The sequence below is a fragment of the Cervus canadensis genome, chromosome 8 (genome assembly GCF_019320065.1).
Source record: "Cervus canadensis isolate Bull #8, Minnesota chromosome 8, ASM1932006v1, whole genome shotgun sequence".
In the NCBI taxonomy this organism is placed as follows: Eukaryota; Metazoa; Chordata; class Mammalia; order Artiodactyla; family Cervidae; genus Cervus; species Cervus canadensis.
Window position 1 is genome coordinate 63,344,663 of NC_057393.1, and position 19,875 is coordinate 63,364,537.

Here is a 19,875-nt window from a genome sequence, read left to right on the forward strand (position 1 = left end):
CGCCAATGAAGAAGACACGTGTTTGATCCTTGATATGGGAGGATCCCACAGGTCTCAGAGCAACTAAGCCTATGTACCACAACAACTGAGGCAGTGTTCTACAAGCTGAAAGCAGAAACTACTGAAGACTGCTACGCCTTAGAGTCTGAGCTCTGCAACAACAAGAGAAGCCACCTCAGTAAGAAGCAACTAGAAAAAAATCTGCACACAAATGAAAACTGAGAACAGGCAAAAACATAAATAAATAAAAAGAGTCCCCTCCTCCTTCCTTTGTAGGGACCTGCATAAGGCTTGTCATGGTTGCAGATCCCCAGTTTCGATGGTTTGTTGATCCTGAATCATTTTCCTAAAGAAAATTTTTTAAGGCCAACACCTAATACATTACATTATTTGTATTTCTTCATTCCACTAAAATAAGTTACATGGAGATTGTTGTTGCTGCTCAGTTGCTAAGTACAACTGCTTGCAACTCCATAAACTGCAGCACGCCAGGCTTCCCTGTCCTTCACTCTCTCACAATGGACATGAGTTTGAGTTAGTCAGTCAGTGAAGTCATCCAACCATCTCATCCTCTGTCACCCCCTTCTCCTCTTGCCCCTAATTTTTCCCAGAATCTGGCGCTTTTCCAATGAGTCTGCTCTTTGCTTCATGCAAAGAGCATGGAGTTGCAAGGAATCATAACTCCTTGCAAAGTACATGGAGGTAGAATTTTTATTTGTTCTGCTCATCAGTGCATCCTTAGAAACTGACACACAGTAGATACTCAATTTTCAACGAGAAAATAAGAGATACCAAGGGAAAATTTCATGCAAAGATAAACACAATAAAGGACAGAAATGGTATGGACGTAACAGAAGCAGAAGATATTAATAAGAGGTGGCAAGAATACACAGGAGAACTGTACAAAAAAGGTCTTAATAACCCAGATAAACATGATGGTGTAGTCACTCAGCTAGAGTAAGATATCCTGGAGTATGAAGTAAAATGGGCCTTAGGAAGCATTACTACAAACAAAGCCAGTGGAGGTGATGAAATTCCAGCTGACCCACTTCAAATCCTAAGAGATCATGCTGTTGAAGTGCTGCACTCAATATGCCGGCAAATTTGGAAAACTTAGCATTGGCCACACGACTGGAAAAGTTCAATTTTCATTCCAATCCCAAAGGAGGAAAATGCCAAAGAATGCTCAAACTACTGTACAGTGGTACACATTTCAAATGCTAGCAAGGTAATGCTCAAAATCCTTCAAGCTAGGCTTCAACAATACATGACCCAAAAACTTTCAAAAATACAAGCTGGATTAAGAAAAGGCAGAGGAACCAGAGATCAAATTGCCAACATCCACTGGATCATAGAAAATGCAAGGGAATTCCAGAAAAATCTTTACTTCTGCTTTACTGACTATGCTAAAGCCTTTGAGTTTAGCATATGTGGATTACAACAAACTATGGAAAATTCTTCAAGAGACAGGAATACCAGACCACCTTACCTGCCTCCTGAGAAACCTGTATGCAGGTCGAGAAGCAACAGTTAGAACCAGACATGGAACAACGGACTGGTTCCAAATTAAGAAAGGAGTACGTCAAGGCTGTACATTGTCACCCTGCTTATTTAACTTACATGCAGAGTACATCATGTGAAACGCTAGGCTGAATGAAGCACAAGCTGAAATCATGATTGCTGGGAGAAATACCAATAACCTCAGATACGCAGATGACACCATCCTAATAGCAGCCATGAAATTAGAAGATGCTTGCTCCTTGGAAGAAAAGCTACAACAAACCTAGACTGCCTTTAAAATGTATTATTTGACAACTGTAACTGGTACAAACACAGAAAGAAATCAATGGGGGGGATAAAAAAAGAGTTCCAATTCAGACTCATGTGCCGATGGCAACACAGTATAGGCTACAGATGATATTTCACTGAGTTGGGGAAAAGGGGATTATTCAATACACTGAACTAGGATAAGCATACAGCCTTTGGGGATAGGGGTGATTCTGTCCCCTTATACTTTAACCAAAAAAAATGTAAAAAAAATAAATAAAATAAAATAAAACCAGAAAGTTAGAAAATCCAGCGACTTCCAAAATAACTTTAAGACAATGGCAGATTTCCTTACGGCAAGAATACCAAATACTATAAAGGAAAAATCTGATAGCTGTTACTTGATTTAAAGTTAAAATCATTACAAAGAAGCAAAAAAGCGTGTGCATGCCAAAAGGGTGGAGAGAGGTCAGTGTCCTTAATGTACAAAGTACTCTCAAAAATCAGTAAGAAAATAATATGCAAGGTTGTCATAAGGATGGTGCTTCATAGAGTAATACTCATATATATAAGGACTTCCCTGGTGGCTCAGTGGTAAAAAATCCTGCTGCCAATGCAGGAGACACAGGAGATGCAGGTTCAATCCCTGGATCAGGAAGATCCCCTGGAGAAGGAAATGGCAACCCACTCCAGAATTCTTGCCTGGGAAATCTCATGGACAGAGAAGCCTAGAGGGCTACAGTCCATGCGGTCATGAAAGTGTTGGACACAACTTAGCAAACTAAATGAGAACAACAACACTACCAGCGGTCTACCAGTAGGTTCAATTTCTGTTTCTCAGTTTGATACCTTGGGCTTCCCAAGCAGCACTAACAATAAAAAATTCACCAGCCAATGCAAGACACACAAGAGATGTGGGGTCAATCTCTGCTGGGTCAGGAAGATCCTCTGGAATAGAAAATGGCATCCCACTCCAGTATTTCTGCCTGTAAAATTCTATGGACAGAGGAGCCTGGCAGGCTACAATCCATGCAGCCACAAAGAGTCAGACATGATATAAGCAATAGTACACATATTCCTTTAATATAAGTAAAGAACACTACCAGTCTGTACAGAATTAGAATCAGCAGCACTCTGAAAAAACAAAAGAACTCTTCACTGGCTTTCAAATCTGCATTAAGGAGGCCACTGTTGATGTTATTAAAATTTCCTGTTCCTAGTGAGGATGCCATATGTCTTTGAAGAAAGTACTCTTGCCATTCTCAACATACTGCTGAGGTACTTATGCAGTTCTAGCCCCTTTTGACTGACTCTAATGAAAGACTTTAGCTTCGAGCCTGTCTATCCAATAAGTGTTAAATAAGTGGTAACAACTATATCATAGTCCCAAGTGCAGATTTGTGAATCAAAGGACAATTTTTCAGGCATGTCCATATTTCTGACAGACCTACATTTTATCCCACCTATATCGACACTTACAATGAAATATTCAATAGCAGTAAACAATAAACAACATTTTTTTGCACAGTAACATCAGATAATTACAGAGTAGCACAAGATAATTAAAATGGATAGAATTTTGGGGGGAAGATTTACATGCAGAGATTGCAAGGAGACTCTTATTAGCAGCTGAATTATATCATCATCAAAATAAAAATGTTATTGGGCACCCACCATGGAATTATACACTTATTAAATCAACAAACTTCTATCAAGCTCTTATTATATCTAAAGTACTCTGTGAGGGAACACAATCTCAAATTAAGACCTTGAAGACTTCATAGTCGAGTGGAGGAGGCAGCATGGAAACAGAAACAATGAGCATTATAAAAGATATAGACACAAAATATTCTGAGAGCATCAAGAAGTTTGGGGGGTAATGAGAAAGTCAAACAGAAAAAGACAAATAAGCTGGTTCTTGAAGGTTGAAAATCTTATCAGTTTGAGAACAAGAGAAATAAAGTAAGTTATACACAAGAGAAACATATGGGCAAAAACACAGAGGGAAACTATGTCCATGGCTTAACTCGGGGTATTAGTAAAACATGGGTTCTATAACAGCATATTTTATAAAGGACCAGCAATCCATAACACAGAAAAGCAGGCTGCGATCACTGAGTTACATGACAAAAATGAATTTTAGTAAGATAATTCTGGCAACAGTATCCAGAAAACTAACCAAAAAATATTGAGAGACAATTCACCATGGGTCTGTCATGTCTCTGTAGGTCGTTATCAGATTTTGTTCTCTCTTTTTAAGGATGTTAATATAACAAACATAAAGATAGTGGTTTTATGTCAGGGTAAAAGTTGGGCAAGTTTCAGGGAGCATCTCTAAAAGATTGTGATTTTTTTAAATTCAGGATTCTTCCATTGTGATGCAAACTCTGTGAACACAGCTTGCCCTCCACACTGCCTCTGAGTGACTGAGAAATCAAACCGAACTAATGGAAATAGAAACTGAATGCTGCCTGCATTGTTGTAAGTAAAAAAAAAAAAAAAAAATTCCTTTGTCTCTGACCCGGGAGCTTCTTGCCTTCTGTCAACATCTAAGAAGCTGTGGCAGACCAATTTGCTAGCCTGCAAGAGGTATAAAATCCAAGACATTTCACAGTTATTGACAAAAAGAAGAGGATGAACAGGATACAGGAAGACCAATTAGCTGGCCATGCAGTACTGCAGAAAAGAGACAAGGATCTCACTCTCAAGAATTCTAAGGAAAGCAGGACACAGATATAAAAAAAGGTTCTTTTGGAGGCAAAACAGATAAGATGAGGGACTGATTTTGAGTTCACGTGTGCTAAGTCACTGAAGTCATGTCTGATTCTTTGTGACCCTATGGACTTGTAGTACTCCAGATTCCCCTGTCCATGGGATTCTCCAAGCAAGAATACTAGGGTGGGTTGCCTTGTCCACCCCTTCAGGGAATTTCCTGTCAGGGATCAAACCCGGATCTCTTATGTCTCCTGCACTAGCATGCGGGTTCTTTACCACTAGCGCCACCTGGGAAGCCCCAAAGGACTGTTTAGTTATGGCAAATGAAGGAGAGTGTATGTTGAAACTGACTATAAAGTCTCTAACTGGATGACTGAGGGGGGATTACATTACTAATAGAGAAAAACTATATAAGAACACAGGATGAAGTACTATGTGAGAAAGCTAGAAAAAGGTGAATTTCAACACATGGAATTAGGACAACATTCATGTAGACTATCTGCTGGTATATTGGAAAAACCAGTTTGTAGTACCACAAAATGTCACGAATACTGAAAAAGCATTGAAAATTAGCTATTCTTGAAAGAGTCTGCAGACCCCTGGAAGACCCTGAAAACATGACAGGGTATTCACAAAGTCAATTCAAGTTTCAGACTATATGAAGATATTATTTGCATTTTTCACTATGCTGACATTTGCTTTAAAGTGCAAACTGCAAATGATGGGTAAACTGCTGGTATCTAAGATAAATAAAGGAAGTGGAGCCACAGAACAGTAGTCACTGAATTCTTCACAACCTTGCGCTCATATTAAAAAGATACCAATTTATTAAATGAACAGCATGGGTAATATATTCAATAATGTAATACCTCTGTAAGGTGACAGATGTTAACTAGTCTCATCATAGTGATCCTTTTGTAATGCACAGAAACATCGAATCACTAAGTGAGCACCAGAAACTAACATAGTGTTATGTTAGTTGTTCAAAAACAAACTAACTCATAGAAAAAAAGATTAGATCTGTGATTATTACAGGTGGGGGAGTGGTGGAAGGAACTGGATGAAGGCAGTTACAGGTACAAACTTGCAGTTATAACATAAATAAGAGTACTAAGGATTTAATGTACAACATAATTAACACTGCTGTTTTTTATATATAAAAGTCAAGAAAATAAATTCTAAGTTCTCATCGCAAGAAAACATGATTTTTTTTCTTTCTGTATCTAGATGAGATGATGTTCACTGAACATTTTGCAGTAATCATTTCATGATGTTTGTGAATCAAATCACTATGCTGCACACATTAAACTTATTCAGCGCTGTAAGTCAATTATATTTCAATAAAACTGGAAGGAATTTTTTTTTAAATGATACCAATTTAAGAATTTTTTGAAGCAGCAAAAATCATCATTTTTATTAAGCACTGACCTTTAAATATACATCTTTTAAATGCACTGTTTAAGAAACTGGAAAAGTATGAATGAATTAAATGGTTTCCTCAAGAAAAACTCTTGTGATGTTGAGTTTCTACACGAACTAAATTGCTTTCTTTAGGGAAAACTATTTTTAATTTAAATAATGATGGACAGACAAATGACAGTTACTAAAACTTGAGTATTTGGCAGATATAGTCTTAAAAATGAAAAAAAGAAAGCCTGTCACATTAAAAAAAAAATAACTGTCAGGATTTATTCTTAATAATGAAATTTGAGCTTTCAACTGAAAATTATAATTGTATAAATCACATATTCACCATTGTGAGAGTTCCAAAACATAAAAGACTGTTTTCTTGAAACTGGGAGTGATACTGACAAATGAAAGACATTTTACAACATTTGAAAAATCTGGATAATTTAATGAATAAAAACTTTGCAAATGAACAATGCACCATAGTAAGAGTCACATATGGGAAGAATTTCTATACAAAGAGTTAAAAAGACTGATGGATACATGTACCTTTTCACACAATATCTTTGTTGATAAACAGTCAACACATGTACAATTTATATTTAAAGTGAACAATTCAATAGCATTTTATATAGCACAGTATATTCAGAGCTGTGCAAGAATCACCATATCAATTTCAGAACATTTTCAACACCCTAAAAAGAATCCCACATCACTTAGTCCCATTCCCCATCACTAAACTCCCATTCCCACAAATCCTAGGAAACAACCAGTGTATTTTCTGTCACTATAAATATGCATATTTAGGACATCTCACAGAAATGGAATCATAAAGTATGTGGACTTTTGTGAGCAGCTTTTTACACTTAGCACAATGTTTTCAAGATTCAGCCACATTGTAGAATGAATAAGTATTTCATTTCTTTTTATTGACAATATTCCCTATGGTGCAGATACTCCATATCTTGTTTATTTATTCCTCAATTGATGGACATGTGGTTTTTGCCCACTTTTTTGCTATTATGAATAATACTGCTATAAATATACATGTACAACTCTTTATGTAATGATATATTTTTATCTGTCTTGGGTATATACCTAGAAATGTTGAGTCATATGATAACTCTATCTTTAGTCTTTTGAGGAACTGAGAAACTATATGCCAAACCAACTTCACCATCTTGTAATCCTACCAGCTCAACATCCTCACCACAATTTTTATATATGGTGTGAGACAGGGTACGTGTTCATTTTACTGTATGTACCTTCCCTAGCATCATTTGTTGAAAAGACCATTCTTTCTCTGTTTGATTTTCTTGACATTCTTGTCAGAAATCAATTAACCGTAAATTGATAAATTTCTCTCTGGACTCTAAAATCTGTGACAACCAGATCAGACAAAGGTACAAATATAATTCACTGGAGAAAGAATAGTTTTTAAGCAAATAGAGCTAGAATTATTAGATAGTTACATACAAAATTTCCATCCATTCTTCACCTGTAAACAAAAATATTTCAGAATGGATCACAGATCTAAATGTAAAATCCCTTATCAATGGATTCTTAAATACACAGCTTTAATATAAAACTGACACTCTATAAATGCTAGTGGTATAATTTTTTACCATTGGAAAATTAGGATTCCATACACAGATAATAGTATATCATAATGACTAATTTTTCTCTATTGCTGAATGTTTATATTGTTTTCAGTCTACTTTATTATAAAAACTGCCTTAATATATTTACATATTCCTTATTTAAATATCTAACTACTACTATAGGATACCAAAACTAGGAATTGTTGCATCAAAGATTATGTGCACATAAAATTTTAAAAAATACTGCCAAATTGCTCCACAATAAGGTATACCTAGTTTTCACTCCCATACAAAATAGTATAAAAGCATCCTTTGCTTTTCAATCTCCCAACACTGAATTCTAATCAAATTATTTACAACTAAGTGATATGCAAATCTGGTGACTTCTATTTTAACTTGCATTTTTATTGTTAACTGGGTTGAGGTTTACTTAATAGCAATTCATATTTCTTCTAATATGAATTGAATTACTCTCATATCCTTTGTTTACTTTTTCAGTTGGGCTTTTCTTTTCTTAATGCTGCCAAAATTGTAAGAATTGGTTAAAACTTTAGGAACATTAATTCTTTGCCTTATAAATGTTGCAAATATTTTCATTTCATCTTTGTTTATGATGTATTTCACCTACCACTTTTTGAATTTAATGTACTTGAATCTTTAAGACTTACAGATTAGAAACAACAGTAAGAAACTGACAGAGAAAGATAAGCCAGTAAAGGGTACAGATAGTTCAAAGTTAACAAGAACAAAGAAAGAGTGCTATTTATCTTCAAAGCCAATGTAAGAAAGTTTTAAAACTGAGGAAGTAATCAACAAATGAAATATCCTTGAGTGGGTCAATTAGAATTCCTATTTTTAAATGGTCTCTGGTTTCGGCAATTATATTATCAGTGACTTCTGTAAAAAAAATAGATAAATAATGTTTCCAAAGAGAGAGAAAGGTTGAAATCTTAAAAGGGAAGGTAAAGCAGTGGTGATAATGAATATAAACTCTTCTACCTAGACTAGGTGTAGTGAAGGGAAGGTGGAAAGGTAACAATTTGCAGTTTCAGAGAATGAGAAAGAAAATGGAATAGAACCTAAAAAATAAAAATTATATAAACAGATTTGAAGACAATGAGGAGAGAATGTGAAAAAGTTGAAACCTGATGATTTCTGTTATATGTATTGAGAAGGATATGAAGTAACTTGCTGAGAATAGCGTAATATGTTAAAGGAGAATAAGAGAGAGCTAAACAAACACGAGGGCTTCCCTGTGGCTCAGCTGGTAAAGAATCTGCCTGCAATGCGGGAGACCTGGGCTTGATCCCAGGGTTGGGAAGATCCCCTGGAGAAGGGAAAGTTGGAAAATACTACCGACTCTAGTATTCCGGCCTGGAGAATTCCTCGAACTGTAAAGTCCATGGGGTTGCAAAGAGTCAGACATAACTGAGTGACTATCACTTTCACTTCAAACAAACACGAGGGGAATGACAGTTGGGAGTAGAAACTCAAAGTATTGTGGATACAGACATATCTGAGTCCTTTAAAATGACAAGAAAACGCCTGCATATAGACAGACTCAATGAATATGTATAAAATATGGCCAGATTTTGGATAACTATAAAATACACATGCTTCAAGAAATTTAGTTTTTATATGACTTTTTAATAGAAAAATTTTATATAAATCAGTGTACACTAATATGATAATTATACAGTGACATGACTTCCAGAGAAGAACATATAATTCTATTTGATTTACTTTCTATAGAATTAGATTAAAACTTTCATACTAATGGGTTGGCAAACTGATGAAGTGGCACCTACTAAAATTTATATTTGCAGTATAGGATGAAAAATTTGTAAATATCACTAAAATGGAATTTTTAATTTATCAAGACATATAATATTTTAATACATATATAACCACAGAACTTAAAATCTTATGGTGTAAAATATAACAAATTCTCAATTAATCAAGATTATATCTAAACTATATTACCATGAATAATAATTGTCAATGAATTATCTGCATAATAAAAGCAAAAGTAAAACGTACTAAAATTGCTAATTAATGTTAAAGATTATATTTAAATAGAGTTAGAATAAAGACTTGAAATGTATTTAGCTCCTAAACATACACTGAAAATGATATTTTTATTTAACAAACTAACACTGAGAAGAAATTAGGTGAGGATTACATAGGAACTCTCCCGGATTACTCTAAAATTTTTCTGTAAATCTAAAATTATTCCAAATGAGAAGTTTACTCTCCAACTACTGTTGGTGGGAATGTAAACTGCTCCAATGACTACGGAGAACAGTCGAGAGGTTCTTTAAAAAAAATTAAAATAGAGCTACCATGTGATCTAGCAATCCTAATCCTGGGCATACATCTGAAATAAACCATGGTTCAAAATGAGACACAGATCCCAAAGCTCGTTGCACTGCTATTTACAATATCCAAGACATGAGAGCAACCTAAAAGTCTATCAACAGATGAAAGGATAAAGAAGATATGATACTTACATACAATATAATATACTCAGTCATTAAAAAGAATGAAATTATGCCATTTGCAGCAAAATGGATGAACCTGGAGATTACCATACTAAGTGAAGTAAGTCAGACATCAGAAGATAAATATCATAAGATACTGTTAATATGAAGAATCTCAAAAAATGATACAAACTTATTTGCAAAACAGAAACAGAATCACAGGCTTAAGAGAACAAACTTATGCTTATGGTGGAGGAAAGATGGGGATAGGGATAGATTGGGAATTTGGGATTAACATACACACACTACTACATTTCAAATAGATAACCAATAAGGATCAGTCCTGAATATTCATTGGAAGGACTGATGCTGAATCTGAAATTTCAAAACTTTGCCCACCTGATGCAAAGAGCTGACTCATTTGAAAAGACCCTAATGCTGGGAAAGATTGAAGGAAGGAGGAGAAGGGGATGACAGAGGATGAGACAGTTGGATGGCATCACTGACTCAATGGACATGGGTTTGAGTAAACTCTGGGAGTTGCTGATGGACAGGAAGGCCTGGCATGCTGCAGTCCATGGGGTCGCAAAGAGTCAGACACAACTGAGTGACTGAACTGAACTGAAGGAACTACTATATAGCAAAGGGAACTCTGCTCAAATATTCTGTAATAACCTAAATGAGAAAAGAACTTGAAAAACAGATACATGTACACGTATAACTGAATCACTTTGCTGTACACCTGAAACTAACACTGTAAGTCAATTAAGTCCAATAAAAAATAATTTCGATAAAATTTCATTTTAAAAAACTAAATATAAAATTACTTTATTTTTTAACTTTTTACCTTAAAATACTTTTATACTTAAAGAAAACTTACAGAAATAATGCAATATACCCTTCATGTTATATTAATATACTATAATAAAATTAAAATTATATAACTATAATAAAATTATCATAATCATGATTTTGCTTTCTTGTTTTGAAGTCATTATTCTGCAAATCAAAAAAATCTGTGTCATAAACTATTTTTTGGCAAAATTTTGACATGGTTTGTTGACTTTCAACTCAAGTGATAAATAAAAGGATAATTTTGATTTGAAAGCAGGGTAAAAAATAAGAGTAGTGTTTTCAAGTAGCAATTGCAGTTGACCCTTGAACAACACAAGCTGGAACTGCATAGGTCCACTTATACACAGATTTTTTCAATAATAAATACTATAGTACTACACTATAGTTTTTAATATAGGATGATTAAAGTCATCCAAATTTAATTCAATGACCATTATATCTACTACTGTGGGGAAGAATCCCCTAGAAGAAATGGAGTAGCCCTCATAGTCAACAAAAGTGTCTGAAATGCAGTACTTGGGTACAGTTTCAAAAACAACAGAATGATCTCTGTTCATTTCCAAGGCAAATCATTCCACATCACAGAAATCCAAGTCTATGCCCCAACCACTAATGCCAAAGAAGCAGAAGTTGAATGATTCTATGAAGACCTAAAAGACCTTCTAGAACTAACACCCAAAACATATGTCCTTTTCATCATAACAGACTGGAATCCAAAAGTAGGAAGTCAAGAGCCTGGAAAGTTTAGCCTTGGAGTACAAAATGAAGCAGGGCAAAGGATAACAGAGCTTGGCCAAGAGACCACACTGGTCATGGCAAACACCCTCTTCCAACAACACAAGAGACGACTATACACATGGACATCACCAGATGGTCAATATTGAAATCAGACTGATTATATACTTTGCAGCTGAAGATGGAGAAGCTCTATACAGTCTTCAAAAACAAGACCAGGAGCTGATGATGGCTCAGATCATGAACTCTTATTGCCAAATTCAGAATTAAATTGAAAACAGCAGGGAAAACCACAAGACCATTCTAGTGGTATGACCTAAATCAAATCCCTTACAATATACAGTGGAAGTGAGAAATAGATTCAAGGGATTAGATCTGATAAGAGTTCCTGAAGAACGATGGATGGAGTTTCGTGACATTGTACAGGAGGCGGTGACGAAGACCATCCCAAAGAAAAAGAAATGCAAAAAGGCAAAGTGGTTGTCTGAGGAGGTCTTACAAATAGCTAAGAAAAAAAGAGAAGCGAAAAGCAAAGGAGAAAAGGAAAGATATACCCATTTGAATGCACAGTTTCAAAGAATAGTGAGGAAAGATAAGAAAGCCTCCCTCAGTGATCAATGCAAAGAAATAGAGGAAAACAACAGAATGGGAAAGACCAGAGATCTCTTGAAGAAAATTAGAGATACCAAGGGAACATTTCATGCCAAGAAGGGCACAATAAATAAGAGAAAAGATATGGACCTAACAGAAGCAGACGATATTAAGAAGAAGTAACAAGAATACACAGAAGAACTAAACCAAAAAGATCTTCAGGACCCAGATAACCACAATGGTGTGATCACTCACCTACAGCCAGACATCCTGGAATGAGAAGTCAAGTGGGTCTTAGACAAACAAAGCTAGTGGAGGTGATGGAAGTCCAGCTGAACTATTTTCAAATCTTAAAAGTTAATGCTGTGAAAGTGCTGCACTCAATATGCCAGGAAATTTGGAAAATTCAGCAGTGGCCAAAGGAATGGAAAAGGTCAGTTTTCATTCCAATCCCAAAGAAAGGCAATGACAAAGAATGCCCAAACTACCACACAATTGCAGTCATCTCACACGCTAACAAAGGAATGCGCAAAATTCTCCAAGCGAGGCTTCAACAGTATGTGAACTGAGAACTTTCTGATGTTCAAGCTGGTTTAGAAGAGGCACAGAAACCAGAGATCAAATTGCCAACATCCACTAGATCACAGAAAAAGCAAGCCAGTTCCAGAAAAACATCTACTTATGCTTCACTGACCACGCCAAAGCCTTTGAATGTGTGGATCACAACAAACTGTAGAAAATTCTTCAAGTGATAGGAATACCAGACCACCTTACCTGCCTCTTGAGAAACCTGTATGCAGGTCAAGCAGCAACAGTTAGAACCGAACATTTAACAATGGACTGGATCCAAATTGGAAAAGGAGCACATCAAGACTATACACTGTCATCCTGCTTATTTAACTCATATGCAGACTGTATCATGTGAAATGTCAGACTAGATGATGCACAAGCTGGAATCAAGACTGCAGGGAGAAACGATCAATAACCTCAGATATGCAGAATACACCACCCTTATGACAGAAAGTGAAGAGAAACTAAAGAGCCTCTTGATGAAAGTGAAAAAGGAGAGTGAAAAAGTTGGCTTAAAACTCAACATTGAGAAAACTAAGATCATGGCATCCGGTCCCATCACTTCATGGCAAATAGATGGGGAAACAATGGAAACAGTGACAGACTTTATTTTTTGGGCTACAAAAATCACTGCAGATGGTGACTGCAGCCATGAAATCAAAAGACGCCTGCTCCTTGGAAGAAAAGCTATGACCGATCTAGACACCATATTAAAAAGCAGAGACATTACTTTGCCAACAAAGGTCCGTCTAGTCAAAGCTATGGTTTTTCCAGTAGTCATGTATGGATGTGAGAGTTGGACTATAAAGAAAGCTGAGTGCCAAAGGATTCATGCTTTTGAACTGTGGTGTTGGAGGAGATTCTTGAGAGTCCCTTTGACGTTAAGGAAATTAAACTAATCAATCCTATAGGAAATCAGTCTTGACTATTCACTGGAAGGACTGATGCTGAAGCTGAAGCTCCAATACTTTGGCCACCTGACTTGAAGAACTGCCTCTTTGGAAAAGACCCTGATGCTGGAAAAGACTGAAAGCGGGAGGAGAAGGGCATGACACAGGATGAGATGGTCAGATAGCATCACCGACTGGATGGACATGAATTTGAGCAAGTTTTGGGAGTTGGTGATGGACAGGGAAGCCTGGCATGCTGCAGTCCATGAGTCGGACACAACTGAGTGACTGAACTGCACTGAACTGATATTACTACACAACTCACTGTTGGTAAACATCCAGGGTAACAGAGAGTGAACTATAAAATGATAGGTGCAGGGTAGGCAAACCTAACCGCTAAATGTTCAGGGTCAGCAATTCAGCAACTTTCTAAAATGTATTCCTATGCTAGAATTCAGTATCCTCCAAGTAGATGAATAATGAAGTATTTACATAAATTATATAACACTTTAACAATAATCCTCATTAGAATTTCTAAAAAGAAGAGTTACCATTTCCAAAAATACTACAGAAAGAGCTAAGTGTGGGTTTGGAGACCAGGAATTATGAAATAGGACCCATGCATATAACAGTGCTGTGATTTGCATCCAGCAATCTCAATACCAAGGAATAGACTGGCAGATACTAAGTTAAACTGACCTAGGGTTGGTGGCTAAGCATGGAGAAATAAAAAAACAAAAAGCGAGAGAACGTGTTTATATAAGTTTGAAAGAAAATTAAGTGTACTCAAATGCACTAAGGGCAGTGAAATGCCAGATTTGGGGACAGTGACATGTAGAGGTACAAGGGCTAGGAAAATTCTATATCATCACAGAAAATGAGTCACAGATCTCATATATAGAACTGTAAGGGATGACAATTTACAGCACTGACATAATAGAGAATTATTTAAAAAGAATCAAATTCAACAAACTCTGAAAGGGGATGATGTACGGTTTATAACAGTGAAATCATCCCTTACCTTCTGGTTGGGAAACTGTAGACAGATCTTTACAAGTCACAAGAAAATTCATTTAAACGCCTTTAGACTTCAAAAACACAAAAAGAAAAGATTAAAATGTGCATTTTTCCTGCTTCTGCTTGATCAATAGGAAATATATAGTTTTAAAAATGATTGCCAAAAGAGGGGAAATTTAAAATTTTCTTGAAAAGGTATGTTAGGACAGCATCACCATTTCACAACATTTTACACTGTTTTTCAAATAATGCCTACTATTATTACCATGAACTGAAAGTACTAAGATACTCATAAAAAATTTTATTTCTTAAAAAAGTAAGGTGCTTGCTTTGGCAACACATATACTAAAATTGGAACGATACAGAGAAGATTAGCATGGCCCCTGCGCAAGGATGACATGCAAATTCGTGAAGCGTTCCATATTTTTAAAACAGCCTTCAGAATGGGAGAAAATAATAGCAATCGAAGCAACAGACAAAGGATTAATCTCAAAAATATACAAGCAACTCCTGAAGCTCAATTCCAGAAAAATAAATGACCCAATCAAAAAATGGGCCAAAGAACTAAACAGACATTTCTCCAAAGAAGACATACAGATGGCTAACAAACACATGAAAAGATGCTCAACATCACTCATTATCAGAGAAATGCAAATCAAAACCACAATGAGGTACCATTACACGCCAGTCAGGATGGCTGCTATCCAAAAGTCTACAAGCAATAAATGCTGGAGAGGGTGTGGAGAAAAGGGAACCCTCTTACACTGTTGGTGGGAATGCAAACTAGTACAGCCACTATGGAGAACAGTGTGGAGATTCCCTAAAAAACTGGAAATAGAACTGCCATATGACCCAGCAATCCCACTCCTGGGCATACACACCGAGGAAACCAGATCTGAAAGAGACACGTGCACCCCAATGTTCATCGCAACACTGTTTATAATAGCCAGAACATGGAAGCAACCTAGATGCCCATCAGCAGAGGAATGGATAAGGAAGCTGTGGTACATATACACTATGGAATATTACTCAGCCATTAAAAAGAATTCATTTGAATCAGTTCTAATGAGATGGATGAAACTGGAGCCCATTATACAGAGTGAAGTAAGCCAGAAAGATAAACACCAATACAGTATACTAACGCATATATATGGAATTTAGAAAGATGGTAATGATACCCATATATGCAAGATCGAAAAAGAAACATAGATGCATAGAAAAGACTTTTGGACTCTATGGGAGAAGGTGATGGGGGGGGGGTGATCTGAGAGAATAGCATCACAACATATATATTATCAAGTGTGAAACAGATCGCCAGTCCAGGTTGGATGCATGAAACAAGTGCTCAGGGCTGGTACACTGGGATGACCCAGAGGGATGGGATGGGGAGGGAGGTGGGAGGGGGGATCAGGATGGGGAACACATGTAAATCCATGGCTGATTCATGTCAATCAATGTATGGCAGAAACCACTACAATATTGTAATTAGCCTCCAACTAATAAAAATAAATAAAAAATAAAAAAGGTATGTGATTTGAAAGTACTTTAAAAGTAAAAAAAAATTCTAAAACAATGTTATTAAGAAATACTAATTATTCAATAGATGTCTGATGACTCAGTATAAAAGGATCTGAAGCATATGTACAAAATCATGCTGTGACTGAATATCATCATTATTCTGAGGAAAGCAAGAAGAAAAAATAACTAACATTGTTAAGTGATGTAGAATGTTCACTTAAATATGAATGGAATTTTTATAAAAATACAGAGAGTACAGAGAAGAACTATACAAAAAAGCTCTTTATAACCCAGATAACCAGGATGTGTGATCACTCACCCACAGCCAGACACTCTGGACTGTGAAGTCAAGTGGGCCTTAGCAAGCGTCACTACAAACAAAGCTAGTGGGGGTGATGGAATTCCAGTTGAGCTGGAATTCTAAAAGATGATGCTGTGAAAGTGCTGCACTCAATATGCCAGCAAATCTGAAAAACTCAGCAGTGGCCACAGGACTGGAAAAGGTCTGTTTTCATTCCAATCCCAAAGAAAGGCAATGACAAAGAATGCCCAAACTACCACACAATCGCAGTCATCTCACACACTAGCAAAGTAATGCTCAAAATTCTCCAAGCAAGGTTTCAAAAGTATGTGAACCAAGAACTTCCCGATGCTCAAGCTGGATATAGAAAAGGCACAGGAACCAGAGAACAAATTGCCAACATCCCATGAATCATAGAAAAAGCAAGAGAGTTTGAGAAAAACATCTACTTCTGTTTTACTGACTATGCCAAAGCCTTGACTGTGCGGACCACAACAAACTCTGGAAAAATCTTCAAGAGATGGGAATACCAGACCACCTTGCATGCCTCATGAGAAATCTATATACAGGTCAAGAAGCACCAGGTAGCCTGGACATGGAACAATTGAAGCTCCAATACTTTGGCCACCTGATGTGAAGAGCTGACTCATTGGAAAAGACCCTGATGCTGGGAAAGATTGAAGCCAGGAGGAGAAGGGGCAACAGTGGATGAGATGGTTGGATAGCATCACTGACTCAATGGACATGAGTTTAAGTAAGCACCAGGAGATAGTGATGGGCAAGGTAATCTGGCATGCTGCAGTCCATGGAGTCGCAAAGAGTTGGACACAACTGAGAGAATGAACTGACTGATTGATCATAAATGTCCCATTTATTACATAAGTTAAGGACTTAGTTAACAAATGATTATGGGACACTTAATAACAAAAAATGCAGTATGAAATATAGGCAACTACTATTTAAAGAATTATAATTCTTCATTAAGTTACCTTTTAACAACTACACTTTATAGAATCCCAGGAGTCAACTGATACCAAAAATTACCAATTAACAGACACCCAAAAAAGTCTATTATTCAGAGAATGGGTTTCTAGCCAAAGTAGAAAAAAATGGAATATTTGTTTCCAAATAATTTATTGCCCATTTCTAATAAATAATTGGTACATGCTGAAAATTCCGAGAGCTACGAAACATACCTTATTAAAAGATGTAATTAAACAAAAACCACAAACAAAAAAACACAAAACAAACAAAAAGATGTAATTAGTCTCCAGAAATTACATGCAGTGACAGAGAACAGACACTCAAATTAAGCTTGTAAAGTAAGCCCTTTAGATAAAGCAGAACAATGTTGTACGTAAAAACCTGTCATTTGCAAAGTGCGTGCGAGTGCAAAGTCACATCAGCCGTGTCTCACTCTTTGTGACCCTATGGACCATAGCTCACCAGGCTCCTCTGTCCATGGGACTCTCCAGGCAAGAATACTGGAGTAGGGTGCCATTACCTTCTCCAGGGGATCTTCCTGACCCAGGGATCGAATCTGCATCCCTAAGGTCTCCTGCACTGGCAGGTGAATTTTTCACCACTAGCACCACCTATGAAGCCCTTGGAAAGTAGTAGATTTCAGGTGTGTTCCATCTTTGAAAAATTTGGAGCTAACATAAAAAACATTAAGGGATATATGAATTGTCTCTTGTAAAACCTAATCTCTTTCATACATTTAGCATTATGGCTAAACCTTCCAGTTCTATCAGAATATAAGTTAAAATAAATATACGATCTTTGAAAATGTGGATATTAGAAATATAATCTGAAACATTCAGAAAGTTAAGGGAAACTGACTATCTTTGGAGTGGTGGTGGTAGATAAAACTTCAGATTATAATTTTTCCTTGCCAAATCAAAAAGTTACTATTGCTAATATATACATTTCATTGTGAATTAACTTTTCATCATGATTTGTTGCCTGAAAAGCAAACAATATGATTTAAAATACTAGACAATCAGTAAAGGTACCCTCAACAGTTTAGCATATCTCCATGATAATAAATACAAGCTTATTTTCAAATTACCTCAAAATTACTCTATATGGTCTTCAAAAATATTAATCAAAGATTCTTATATTCACATAAGAATGACTGCAAAAAACACACTTATACCTTATATTCACATTTATACCTGTCAGCTGAAACATTAACCTGGTATATGTTTATTACATACTCACAAGAAAGCAAACAATATTTTTTAAAAAGAGAAAGTAGTAAACAACAGAGAACATCAGCAATTACTGCAGCACTAATCAATGACTGCTGGTTAATAGATAAAGAAAATTATACCCTTTTCATAACTGCTCATTAGGGTATAAAGAAGTGCTAGCTGGAAATATTCTATATTGAAATTTTCAAAAAGTACTGGATATTTTAGTATTAAGATTAAAAAACAATTTGCTGCATTTTAAGGACAGAGAGTCCAGAAGTTCTGGTAATATTCAAGCAACTATTTAAAATGTTAAAGTGAAAAAAAATGATAAAGTGATAGTTGTTCAATTGTTTTTGATCCTTTGTGAGGCATAAACTATAGCGTGCCAGGCTCCTCTGTCGATCAAATTCTCCAGACAAGAATATTGGATTGGGCAGGCCGTTCTCTTCTCCAGGGGATCTTTCCCATCCAGGGATAGAACTGGGGTCTCCTGCATTGCTGGCAGATTCTTTATCATTTCAGCCACCAGGGAAGTACCATTTAAAATGAGACCATGATAATAAAGAACTTCTAAGGTCAAAATGTAAACTCTTCTTTGATGATCATTAAATCCAGAAATATCTTGGATCTGATCATTTAAAAGGTATTTCTCAGTTAAAAACAAAAGACAATCAGCCTAATAATTACCCCAAAGAAAATATATAAATGGCCAATAAGTGCATAAAAAGATGTTCAATACCATTAATCATTAGGGAAATAACACAGTGATGAAATACCACTATATGTACAAGATTGGTTATAATTTTTAAAAAAAGAAAGGATGAGGGGATAAATTCTGGCAAGGATCTGTATAAATTGGAACCCTTAATATATTTCTGGTGAGAATGTACATTGTTGCTGCCACTGTGGAAAGAGTTTGGTAGTTCCTCAAGAAGCACAGATTTACCATACGAACCATCAATTAAATCCCTGCAGGTATACACTCAAATGAATAAAAAAGACACATTCAAACTCTGTGGACAACCTAAATGTTCATAAACTCATGAATAGATAACAGGATACAGCCATATAATGGAATTATTATTCAGTTACAGAAAGGAATCAAGTGCTAATACATATGACAATCTACACGAATCACAAAAATATTATTACATATAAGTAAAAGAAGCCAAATAAAAAAGGTCATATAAAGCAATAATTTCATTTACATGAAATATTCAGAAATGGCAA

General features: G+C 35.9%; 1 protein-coding gene and 1 non-coding gene across 8 annotated transcripts in view; one reads left to right on the plus strand and one right to left on the minus strand.

The window, feature by feature from the left end:
• The window catches only part of ADK (adenosine kinase), a 591,696-nt gene that overhangs the window by 307,148 nt on the left and 264,673 nt on the right, over positions 1–19,875 (minus strand). The gene's annotated exons all lie outside the window — the stretch shown is intronic.
• On the plus strand, positions 14,950–15,056 carry LOC122446854. Its single transcript, XR_006271014.1, has one exon. It is a non-coding gene; the product is annotated as a U6 spliceosomal RNA (small nuclear RNA).